The 10000-nt window shown below is 52.0% G+C and overlaps 19 non-coding genes and 1 pseudogene across 19 annotated transcripts; all 20 read right to left on the minus strand.

The window, feature by feature from the left end:
* Nucleotides 1–152: 152 nt before the first annotated feature.
* On the minus strand, nucleotides 153–261 carry LOC147188922 (5S ribosomal RNA; annotated as a pseudogene).
* A 364-nt stretch (nucleotides 262–625) lies between these two features.
* On the minus strand, nucleotides 626–744 carry LOC147188923 (5S ribosomal RNA). The gene has a single exon (XR_015098809.1). It is a non-coding gene; the product is annotated as a 5S ribosomal RNA (ribosomal RNA).
* A 364-nt stretch (nucleotides 745–1108) lies between these two features.
* LOC147188924 (5S ribosomal RNA) lies at nucleotides 1109–1227 on the minus strand. Its single transcript, XR_015098173.1, has one exon. It is a non-coding gene; the product is annotated as a 5S ribosomal RNA (ribosomal RNA).
* Nucleotides 1228–1591: 364 nt separating this feature from the next.
* LOC147188925 (5S ribosomal RNA) lies at nucleotides 1592–1710 on the minus strand. The gene has a single exon (XR_015098179.1). It is a non-coding gene; the product is annotated as a 5S ribosomal RNA (ribosomal RNA).
* A 364-nt stretch (nucleotides 1711–2074) lies between these two features.
* Nucleotides 2075–2193, minus strand: LOC147188926 (5S ribosomal RNA). Its single transcript, XR_015097974.1, has one exon. It is a non-coding gene; the product is annotated as a 5S ribosomal RNA (ribosomal RNA).
* A 481-nt stretch (nucleotides 2194–2674) lies between these two features.
* On the minus strand, nucleotides 2675–2793 carry LOC147188927 (5S ribosomal RNA). The gene has a single exon (XR_015098810.1). It is a non-coding gene; the product is annotated as a 5S ribosomal RNA (ribosomal RNA).
* Nucleotides 2794–3272: 479 nt separating this feature from the next.
* LOC147188928 (5S ribosomal RNA) lies at nucleotides 3273–3391 on the minus strand. Its single transcript, XR_015097857.1, has one exon. It is a non-coding gene; the product is annotated as a 5S ribosomal RNA (ribosomal RNA).
* Nucleotides 3392–3754: 363 nt separating this feature from the next.
* Nucleotides 3755–3873, minus strand: LOC147188929 (5S ribosomal RNA). The gene has a single exon (XR_015097866.1). It is a non-coding gene; the product is annotated as a 5S ribosomal RNA (ribosomal RNA).
* A 364-nt stretch (nucleotides 3874–4237) lies between these two features.
* On the minus strand, nucleotides 4238–4356 carry LOC147188930 (5S ribosomal RNA). The gene has a single exon (XR_015098811.1). It is a non-coding gene; the product is annotated as a 5S ribosomal RNA (ribosomal RNA).
* Nucleotides 4357–4835: 479 nt separating this feature from the next.
* Nucleotides 4836–4954, minus strand: LOC147188931 (5S ribosomal RNA). The gene has a single exon (XR_015098812.1). It is a non-coding gene; the product is annotated as a 5S ribosomal RNA (ribosomal RNA).
* A 363-nt stretch (nucleotides 4955–5317) lies between these two features.
* On the minus strand, nucleotides 5318–5436 carry LOC147188932 (5S ribosomal RNA). The gene has a single exon (XR_015097858.1). It is a non-coding gene; the product is annotated as a 5S ribosomal RNA (ribosomal RNA).
* A 363-nt stretch (nucleotides 5437–5799) lies between these two features.
* LOC147188933 (5S ribosomal RNA) lies at nucleotides 5800–5918 on the minus strand. Its single transcript, XR_015098813.1, has one exon. It is a non-coding gene; the product is annotated as a 5S ribosomal RNA (ribosomal RNA).
* Nucleotides 5919–6282: 364 nt separating this feature from the next.
* On the minus strand, nucleotides 6283–6401 carry LOC147188934 (5S ribosomal RNA). The gene has a single exon (XR_015098814.1). It is a non-coding gene; the product is annotated as a 5S ribosomal RNA (ribosomal RNA).
* A 363-nt stretch (nucleotides 6402–6764) lies between these two features.
* On the minus strand, nucleotides 6765–6883 carry LOC147188935 (5S ribosomal RNA). Its single transcript, XR_015098336.1, has one exon. It is a non-coding gene; the product is annotated as a 5S ribosomal RNA (ribosomal RNA).
* Nucleotides 6884–7246: 363 nt separating this feature from the next.
* LOC147188936 (5S ribosomal RNA) lies at nucleotides 7247–7365 on the minus strand. Its single transcript, XR_015098337.1, has one exon. It is a non-coding gene; the product is annotated as a 5S ribosomal RNA (ribosomal RNA).
* Nucleotides 7366–7728: 363 nt separating this feature from the next.
* On the minus strand, nucleotides 7729–7847 carry LOC147188937 (5S ribosomal RNA). Its single transcript, XR_015098815.1, has one exon. It is a non-coding gene; the product is annotated as a 5S ribosomal RNA (ribosomal RNA).
* A 479-nt stretch (nucleotides 7848–8326) lies between these two features.
* Nucleotides 8327–8445, minus strand: LOC147188938 (5S ribosomal RNA). The gene has a single exon (XR_015098816.1). It is a non-coding gene; the product is annotated as a 5S ribosomal RNA (ribosomal RNA).
* Nucleotides 8446–8808: 363 nt separating this feature from the next.
* LOC147188939 (5S ribosomal RNA) lies at nucleotides 8809–8927 on the minus strand. Its single transcript, XR_015097859.1, has one exon. It is a non-coding gene; the product is annotated as a 5S ribosomal RNA (ribosomal RNA).
* A 364-nt stretch (nucleotides 8928–9291) lies between these two features.
* On the minus strand, nucleotides 9292–9410 carry LOC147188940 (5S ribosomal RNA). Its single transcript, XR_015098818.1, has one exon. It is a non-coding gene; the product is annotated as a 5S ribosomal RNA (ribosomal RNA).
* Nucleotides 9411–9773: 363 nt separating this feature from the next.
* LOC147188941 (5S ribosomal RNA) lies at nucleotides 9774–9892 on the minus strand. The gene has a single exon (XR_015098006.1). It is a non-coding gene; the product is annotated as a 5S ribosomal RNA (ribosomal RNA).
* Nucleotides 9893–10000: the final 108 nt, after the last annotated feature.

Below are 10000 nucleotides of genomic sequence, written 5' to 3' on the forward strand. Positions count from 1 at the left end.
CATTATTTTATTCCAAAGAGACGTTGATCTGTCAAATCAACTTGAAGGAAACGATTTCAAAACACAGGATAGGTGAAAGTTGAATGACAAATGAAAGCCAAAATTTTAGGCAAGAGCAGTGATTTGTGTTGTGAATTGGAGGTGGGTGCAAAAGCTTACAGCACCTGGTATTCCCAGGCGGTCTCCCATCCAAGTACTAACCAGGCCCGACCCTGCTTAGCTTCCGAGATCGGGCGTTCTCAGGGTAGTATGGCCGTAAGCGAGAAAAGAAGTGAAAATTGTCCCCTTTATAGCTGACAGGGCACTTCCGGGTCGGGGGCGCAGTAGTGGGGTGATTTTTTTTCATTTATTCACCTCCTCGCGAGTGCACGAAGGAGGGGCCCGCTCCCGTGGTGGTTTGAGCGCTCAGCCTGTCAGGCTCGCATACGGCCCGCTGCGAGCACGCAGCTCCTCGGTACTTGATGTCTGTTGCAAAAGTGTGCTTTTCCAGCGGAGGTGCAACACATCAATAAGAGATTTAAAATTTTCAGTTCAACGTTGTGGGTCCCCCAGTTAAGGCTGAGGTGAAAAAAGTGGAGAAAAGGTAGCGCGAAATAACGTGAAAGAGTGTTCACGTGGGTGCAAAAGCTTACAGCACCTGGTATTCCCAGGCGGTCTCCCATCCAAGTACTAACCAGGCCCGACCCTGCTTAGCTTCCGAGATCGGACGAGATCGGGCGTTCTCAGGGTAGTATGGCCGTAAGCGAGAAAAGAAGTGAAAATTGTCCCCTTTATAGCTGACAGGGCACTTCCGGGTCGGGGGCGTAGTAGTGGGGTGAATTTTTTTCATTTATTCACCTCCTCGCGAGTGCACGAAGGAGGGGCCCGCTCCCGTGGTGGTTTGAGCGCTCAGCCTGTCAGGCTCGCATACGGCCAGCTGCGAGCACGCAGCTCCTCGGTACTTGATGTCTGTTGCAAAAGTGTGCTTTTCCAGCGGAGGTGCAACACATCAATAAGAGATTTAAAAATATCAGTTCAACGTTGAGGGTCCCCCAGTTAAGGCTGAGGTGAAAAAAGTGGAGAAAAGGTAGCGCGAAATAACGTGAAAGAGTGTTCACGTGGGTGCAAAAGCTTACAGCACCTGGTATTCCCAGGCGGTCTCCCATCCAAGTACTAACCAGGGCCGACCCTGCTTAGCTTCCGAGATCGGACGAGATCGGGCGTTCTCAGGGTAGTATGGCCGTAAGCGAGAAAAGAAGTGAAAATCGTCCCCTTTATAGCTGACAGGGCACTTCCGGGTCGGGGGTGGAGTGGTGGGGTGAATTTTTTTCATTTATTCACCTCCTCCCGAGTGCACGAAGGAGGGGCACGCTCCCGTGGTGGTTTGAGCGCTCAGCCTGTCAGGCTCGCATACGGTCCGCTGCGAGCACGCAGCTCCTCGGTACTTGATGTCTGTTGCAAAAGTGTGCTTTTCCAGCGGAGGTGCAACACATCAATAAGAGATTTAAAAATATCAGTTCAACGTTGTGGGTCCCCCAGTTAAGGCTGAGGTGAAAAAAGTGGAGAAAAGGTAGCGCGAAATAAAGTGAAAGAGTGTTCACGTGGGTGCAAAAGCTTACAGCACTTGGTATTCCCAGGCGGTCTCCCATCCAAGTACTAACCAGGCCCGACCCTGCTTAGCTTCCGAGATCGGACGAGATCGGGCGTTCCCAGGGTAGTATGGCCGTAAGCGAGGGAAAACGTGAAAATTGTCCCCTTTATAGCAGACAGGGCACTTCCGGGTCGGGGGCGGAGTGGTGGGGTGAATTTTTTTCATTTATTTACCTCCTCCCGAGTGCACGAAGGAGGGGCCCGCTCCCGTGGTGGTTTGAGCGCTCAGCCTGTCAGGCTCGCATACGGTCCGCTGCGAGCACGCAGCTCCTCGGTACTTGATGTCTGTTGCAAAAGTGTGCTTTTCCAGCGGAGGTGCAACACATCAATAAGAGATTTAAAAATATCAGTTCAACGTTGAGGGTCCCCCAGTTAAGGCTGAGGTGAAAAAAGTGGAGAAAAGGTAGCGCGAAATAACGTGAAAGAGTGTTCACGTGGGTGCAAAAGCTTACAGCACCTGGTATTCCCAGGCGGTCTCCCATCCAAGTACTAACCAGGCCCGACCCAGCTTAGCTTCCGAGATCGGACGAGATCGGGCGTTCTCAGGGTAGTATGGCCGTAAGCGAGAAAAGAAGTTAAAATTGTCTCCTTTATAGCTGACAGGGCACTTCCGGGTCGGGGGCGGAGTAGTGGGGTGATTTTTTTTTTTATTTATTCACCTCCTCGCGGGTGCACGAAGGAGGGGCCCGCTCCCGTGGTGGTTTGAGCGCTCAGCCTGTCAGGCTCGCATACGGTCCGCTGCGAGCACGCAGCTCCTCGGTACTTGATGTCTGTTGCAAAAATTTGCTTTTCCAGTGGAGGTGCAAAAGCATGCAGCAGGCGGAAATCCCAAGCTGCTTCTTGTCCAAGTGCTATCAGGACCGAGGACCGGGCAGACGGCTCTCTCTGTTGGACATTATTTTATTCCAAAGAGATGTTGATCTGTCAAATCAACTTGAAGGAAACGATTTCAAAACACAGGATAAGTGAAAGTTGAATGACAAATGAAAGCCAAAATTTTAGGCAAGAGCAGTGATTTGTGTTGTGAATTGGAGGTGGGTGCAAAAGCTTACAGCACCTGGTATTCCCAGGCGGTCTCCCATCCAAGTACTAACCAGGCCCGACCCTGCTTAGCTTCCGAGATCGGACGAGATCGGGCGTTCTCAGGGTAGTATGGCCGTAAGCGAGAAAAGAAGTGAAAATTGTCCCCTTTATAGCTGACAGGGCACTTCCGGGTCGGGGGTGGAGTAGTGGGGTGATTTTTTTTCATTTATTCACCTCCTCGCAAGTGCACGAAGGAGGGGCCCGCTCCCGTGGTGGTTTGAGCGCTCAGCCTGTCAGGCTCGCAAACGGTCCCCTGCGAGCACGCAGCTCCTCGGTACTTGATGTCTGTTGCAAAAATTTGCTTTTCCAGTGGAGGTGCAAAAGCATCCAGCAGGCGGAAATCCCAAGCTGCTTCTTGTCCAAGTGCTATCATGACCGAGCCCCGTGCAGACGGCTCCCTCTGTTGGACATTAATTTATTCCAAAGAGACGTTGATCTGTCAAATCAACTTGAAGGAAACGATTTCAAAACACAGGATAAGTAAAAGTTGAATGACAAATGAAAGCCAAAATTTTAGGCAAGAGCAGTGATTTGTGTTGTGAATTGGAGGTGGGTGCAAAAGCTTACAGCACCTGGTATTCCCAGGCGGTCTCCCATCCAAGTACTAACCAGGCCCGACCCTGCTTAGCTTCCGAGATCAGACGAGATCGGGCGTTCTCAGGGTAGTATGGCCGTAAGCGAGAAAAGAAGTGAAAATCGTCCCCTTTATAGCTGACAGGGCACTTCCGGGTCGGGGGCGGAGTGGTGGGGTGAATTTTTTTCATTTATTCACCTCCTCCCGAGTGCACCAAGGAGGGGCCCGCTCCCCTGGTGGTTTGAGCGCTCAGCCTGTCAGGCTCGCATACGGTCCGCTGCGAGCACGCAGCTCCTCGGTACTTGATGTCTGTTGCAAAAGTGTGCTTTTCCAGCGGAGGTGCAACACATCAATAAGAGATTTAAAAATGTCAGTTCAACGTTGTGGCTCTCCCAGTTAAGGCTGAGGTGAAAAAGTGGAGAAAAGGAAGCGCGAAATAACGTGAAAGAGTGTTCACGTGGGTGCAAAAGCTTACAGCACCTGGTATTCCCAGGGGGTCTCCCATCCAAGTACTAACCAGGCCCGACCCTGCTTAGCTTCCGAGATCGGACGAGATCGGATGTTCTCAGGGTAGTATGGCCGTAAGCGAGAAAAGAAGTGAAAATTGTCCCCTTTATAGCTGAAGGGGCACTTCCGGGTCGGGGGCGCAGTAGTGGGGTGAATTCTTTTCATTTATTCACCTCCTCGCGAGTGCACGAAGGAGGGGCCCGCTCCCGTGGTGGTTTGAGCGCTCAGCCTGTCAGGCTCGCATACGGCCAGCTGCGAGCACGCAGCTCCTCGGTACTTGATGTCTGTTGCAAAAGTGTGCTTTTCCAGCGGAGGTGCAACACATCAATAAGAGATTTAAAAATGTCAGTTCAACGTTGTGGCTCTCCCAGTTAAGGCTGAGGTGAAAAAAGTGGAGAAAAGGTAGCGCGAAATAACGTGAAAGAGTGTTCACGTGGGTGCAAAAGCTTACAGCACCTGGTATTCCCAGGCGGTCTCCCATCCAAGTACTAACCAGGCCCGACCCTGCTTAGCTTCCGAGATCGGACGAGATCGGGCGTTCTCAGGGTAGTATGGCCGTAAGCGAGGGAAAACGTGAAAATTGTCCCCTTTATAGCAGACAGGGCACTTCCGGGTCGGGGGCGGAGTGGTGAGGTGAATTTTTTTCATTTATTCACCTCCTCCCGAGTGCACGAAGGAGGGGCCCGCTCCCGTGGTGGTTTGAGCGCTCAGCCTGTCAGGCTCGCATACGGTCCGCTGCGAGCACGCAGCTCCTCGGTACTTGATGTCTGTTGCAAAAATTTGCTTTTCCAGTGGAGGTGCAAAAGCATCCAGCAGGCGGAAATCCCAAGCTGCTTCTTGTACAAGTGCTATCATGACCGAGCCCCGTGCAGACGGCTCCCTCTGTTGGACATTATTTTATTCCAAAGAGACGTTGATCTGTCAAATCAACTTGAAGGAAACGATTTCAAAACACAGGATAAGTAAAAGTTGAATGACAAATGAAAGCCAAAATTTTAGGCAAGAGCAGTGATTTGTGTTGTGAATTGGAGGTGGGTGCAAAAGCTTACAGCACCTGGTATTCCCAGGCGGTCTCCCATCCAAGTACTAACCAGGCCCGACCCTGCTTAGCTTCCGAGATCGGACGAGATCGGGCGTTCTCAGGGTAGTATGGCCGTAAGCGAGAAAAGACGTTAAAATTGTCCCCTTTATAGGTGACAGGGCACTTCCGGGTCGGGGGCGGAGTAGTGGGGTGAATTTTTTTCATTTATTCACATCCTCCCGAGTGCACGAAGGAGGGGCCCACTCCCGTGGTGGTTTCAGCGCTCAGCCTGTCAGGCTCGCATACGGTCCGCTGCGAGCACGCAGCTCCTCGGTACTTGATGTCTGTTGCAAAAGTGTGCTTTTCCAGCGGAGGTGCAACACATCAATAAGAGATTTAAAAATGTCAGTTCAACGTTGTGGCTCTCCCAGTTAAGGCTGAGGTGAAAAAGTGGAGAAAAGGAAGCGCGAAATAACGTGAAAGAGTATTCACCTGGGTGCAAAAGCTTACAGCACCTGGTATTCCCAGGCGGTCTCCCATCCAAGTACTAACCAGGCCCGACCCTGCTTAGCTTCCGAGATCAGACGAGATCGGGCGTTCTCAGGGTAGTATGGCCGTAAGCGAGAAAAGAAGTGAAAATCCTCCCCTTTATAGCTGACAGGGCACTTCCGGGTCGGGGGCGGAGTGGTGGGGTGAATTTTTTTCATTTATTCACCTCCTCCCGAGTGCACCAAGGAGGGGCCCGCTCCCGTGGTGGTTTGAGCGCTCAGCCTGTCAGGCTCGCATACGGTCCGCTGCGAGCACGCAGCTCCTCGGTACTTGATGTCTGTTGCAAAAGTGTGCTTTTCCAGCGGAGGTGCAACACATCAATAAGAGATTTAAAAATGTCAGTTCAACGTTGTGTCTCTCCCAGTTAAGGCTGAGGTGAAAAAATGGAGAAAAGGAAGCGCGAAATAACGTGAAAGAGTGTTCACGTGGGTGCAAAAGCTTACAGCACCTGGTATTCCCAGGCGGTCTCCCATCCAAGTACTAACCAGGCCCGACCCTGCTTAGCTTCCGAGATCGGACGAGATCGGGCGTTCTCAGGGTAGTATGGCCGTAAGCGAGAAAAGAAGTGAAAATTGTCCCTTTTATAGCTGACAGGGCACTTCCGGGTCGGGGGCGCAGTAGTGGGGTGAATTTTTTTCATTTATTCACCTCCTCGCGAGTGCACGAAGGAGGGGCCCGCTCCCGTGGTGGTTTGAGCGCTCAGCCTGTCAGGCTCGCATACGGCCAGCTGCGAGCACGCAGCTCCTCGGTACTTGATGTCTGTTGCAAAAGTGTGCTTTTCCAGCGGAGGTGCAACACATCAATAAGAGATTTAAAAATATCAGTTCAACGTTGAGGGTCCCCCAGTTAAGGCTGAGGTGAAAAAAGTGGAGAAAAGGTAGCGCGAAATAACGTGAAAGAGTGTTCACGTGGGTGCAAAAGCTTACAGCACCTGGTATTCCCAGGCGGTCTCCCATCCAAGTACTAACCAGGCCCGACCCTGCTTAGCTTCCGAGATCGGACGAGATCGGGCGTTCTCAGGGTAGTATGGCCGTAAGCGAGAAAAGAAGTGAAAATTGTCCCCTTTATAGCAGACAGGGCACTTCCGGGTCGGGGGCGGAGTAGTGGGGTGAATTTTTTTCATTTATTCACCTCCTCCCGAGTGCACGAAGGAGGGGCCCGCTCCCGTGGTGGTTTGAGCGCTCAGCCTGTCAGGCTCGCATACGGTCCGCTGCGAGCACGCAGCTCCTCGGTACTTGATGTCTGTTGCAAAAGTGTGCTTTTCCAGCGGAGGTGCAACACATCAATAAGAGATTTAAAAATGTCAGTTCAACGTTGTGTCTCTCCCAGTTAAGGCTGAGGTGAAAAAATGGAGAAAAGGAAGCGCGAAATAACGTGAAAGAGTGTTCACGTGGGTGCAAAAGCTTACAGCACCTGGTATTCCCAGGCGGTCTCCCATCCAAGTACTAACCAGGCCCGACCCTGCTTAGCTTCCGAGATCGGACGAGATCGGGCGTTCTCGGGGTAGTATGGTCGTAAGCGAGAAAAGAAGTGAAAATTGTCCCCTTTATAGCCGACAGGGCACTTCCGGGTCGGGGGCGGAGTAGTGGGGTGATTTTTTTTCATTTATTCACCTCCTCGCGAGTGCACGAAGGAGGGGCCCGCTCCCGTGGTGGTTTGAGCGCTCAGCCTGTCAGGCTCGCATACGGTCCGCTGCGAGCACGCAGCTCCTCGGTACTTGATGTCTGTTGCAAAAGTGTGCTTTTCCAGCGGAGGTGCGACACATCAATAAGAGATTTAAAAATGTCAGTTCAACGTTGTGGCTCTCCCAGTTAAGGCTGAGGTGAAAAAGTGGAGAAAAGGAACCGCGAAATAATGTGAAAGAGTGTTCACGTGGGTGCAAAAGCTTACAGCACCTGGTATTCCCAGGCGGTCTCCCATCCAAGTACTAACCAGGCCCGACCCTGCTTAGCTTCCGAGATCGGACGAGATCGGGCGTTCTCGGGGTAGTATGGTCGTAAGCGAGAAAAGAAGTGAAAATTGTCCCCTTTATAGCCGACAGGCACTTCCGGGTCGGGGGTGGACTGGTGGGGTGAATTTTTTTCATTTATTCACCTCCTCCCGAGTGCACGAAGGAGGGGCCCGCTCCCGTGGTGGTTTGAGCGCTCAGCCTGTCAGGCTCGCATACGGTCCGCTGCGAGCACGCAGCTCCTCGGTACTTGATGTCTGTTGCGAAAGTGTGCTTTTCCAGCCGAGGTGCAACACATCAATAAGAGATTTAAAAATATCAGTTCAACGTTGAGGGTCCCCCAGTTAAGGCTGAGGTGAAAAAAGTGGAGAAAAGGTAGCGCGAAATAACGTGAAAGAGTGTTCACGTGGGTGCAAAAGCTTACAGCACCTGGTATTCCCAGGCGGTCTCCCATCCAAGTACTAACCAGGCCCGACCCTGCTTAGCTTCCGAGATCGGACGAGATCGGGCGTTCTCAGGGTAGTATGGCCGTAAGCGAGGGAAAACGTGAAAATTGTCCCCTTTATAGCAGACAGGGCACTTCCGGGTCGGGGGCGGAGTGGTGAGGTGAATTTTTTTCATTTATTCACCTCCTCCCGAGTGCACGAAGGAGGGGCCCGCTCCCGTGGTGGTTTGAGCGCTCAGCCTGTCAGGCTCGCATACGGTCCGCTGCGAGCACGCAGCTCCTCGGTACTTGATGTCTGTTGCAAAAATTTGCTTTTCCAGTGGAGGTGCAAAAGCATCCAGCAGGCGGAAATCCCAAGCTGCTTCTTGTACAAGTGCTATCATGACCGAGCCCCGTGCAGACGGCTCCCTCTGTTGGACATTATTTTATTCCAAAGAGACGTTGATCTGTCAAATCAACTTGAAGGAAACGATTTCAAAACACAGGATAAGTAAAAGTTGAATGACAAATGAAAGCCAAAATTTTAGGCAAGAGCAGTGATTTGTGTTGTGAATTGGAGGTGGGTGCAAAAGCTTACAGCACCTGGTATTCCCAGGCGGTCTCCCATCCAAGTACTAACCAGGCCCGACCCTGCTTAGCTTCCGAGATCGGACGAGATCGGGCGTTCTCAGGGTAGTATGGCCGTAAGCGAGAAAAGACGTTAAAATTGTCCCCTTTATAGGTGACAGGGCACTTCCGGGTCGGGGGCGGAGTAGTGGGGTGAATTTTTTTCATTTATTCACATCCTCCCGAGTGCACGAAGGAGGGGCCCACTCCCGTGGTGGTTTCAGCGCTCAGCCTGTCAGGCTCGCATACGGTCCGCTGCGAGCACGCAGCTCCTCGGTACTTGATGTCTGTTGCAAAAGTGTGCTTTTCCAGCGGAGGTGCAACACATCAATAAGAGATTTAAAAATGTCAGTTCAACGTTGTGGCTCTCCCAGTTAAGGCTGAGGTGAAAAAGTGGAGAAAAGGAAGCGCGAAATAACGTGAAAGAGTATTCACCTGGGTGCAAAAGCTTACAGCACCTGGTATTCCCAGGCGGTCTCCCATCCAAGTACTAACCAGGCCCGACCCTGCTTAGCTTCCGAGATCAGACGAGATCGGGCGTTCTCAGGGTAGTATGGCCGTAAGCGAGAAAAGAAGTGAAAATCCTCCCCTTTATAGCTGACAGGGCACTTCCGGGTCGGGGGCGGAGTGGTGGGGTGAATTTTTTTCATTTATTCACCTCCTCCCGAGTGCACCAAGGAGGGGCCCGCTCCCGTGGTGGTTTGAGCGCTCAGCCTGTCAGGCTCGCATACGGCCAGCTGCGAGCACGCAGCTCCTCGGTACTTGATGTCTGTTGCAAAAGTGTGCTTTTCCAGCGGAGGTGCAACACATCAATAAGAGATTTAAAAATATCAGTTCAACGTTGAGGGTCCCCCAGTTAAGGCTGAGGTGAAAAAAGTGGAGAAAAGGTAGCGCGAAATAACGTGAAAGAGTGTTCACGTGGGTGCAAAAGCTTACAGCACCTGGTATTCCCAGGCGGTCTCCCATCCAAGTACTAACCAGGCCCGACCCTGCTTAGCTTCCGAGATCGGACGAGATCGGGCGTTCTCAGGGTAGTATGGCCGTAAGCGAGGGAAAACGTGAAAATTGTCCCCTTTATAGCAGACAGGGCACTTCCGGGTCGGGGGCGGAGTAGTGGGGTGAATTTTTTTCATTTATTCACCTCCTCCCGAGTGCACGAAGGAGGGGCCCGCTCCCGTGGTGGTTTGAGCGCTCAGCCTGTCAGGCTCGCATACGGTCCGCTGCGAGCACGCAGCTCCTCGGTACTTGATGTCTGTTGCAAAAGTGTGCTTTTCCAGCGGAGGTGCAACACATCAATAAGAGATTTAAAAATGTCAGTTCAACGTTGTGTCTCTCCCAGTTAAGGCTGAGGTGAAAAAATGGAGAAAAGGAAGCGCGAAATAACGTGAAAGAGTGTTCACGTGGGTGCAAAAGCTTACAGCACCTGGTATTCCCAGGCGGTCTCCCATCCAAGTACTAACCAGGCCCGACCCTGCTTAGCTTCCGAGATCGGACGAGATCGGGCGTTCTCAGGGTAGTTTGGCCGTAAGCGAGAAAAGAAGTGAAAATTGTCCCTTTTATAGCTGACAGGGCACTTCCGGGTCGGGGGCGGAGTAGTGGGGTGATTTTTTTTCATTTATTCACCTCCTCGCGAGTGCA

The sequence above is a fragment of the Hippocampus guttulatus genome, chromosome 20 (assembly GCF_054856545.1).
Source record: "Hippocampus guttulatus isolate MCC_2025c chromosome 20, RoL_Hgut_1.0, whole genome shotgun sequence".
Taxonomy (NCBI): Eukaryota; Metazoa; Chordata; class Actinopteri; order Syngnathiformes; family Syngnathidae; genus Hippocampus; species Hippocampus guttulatus.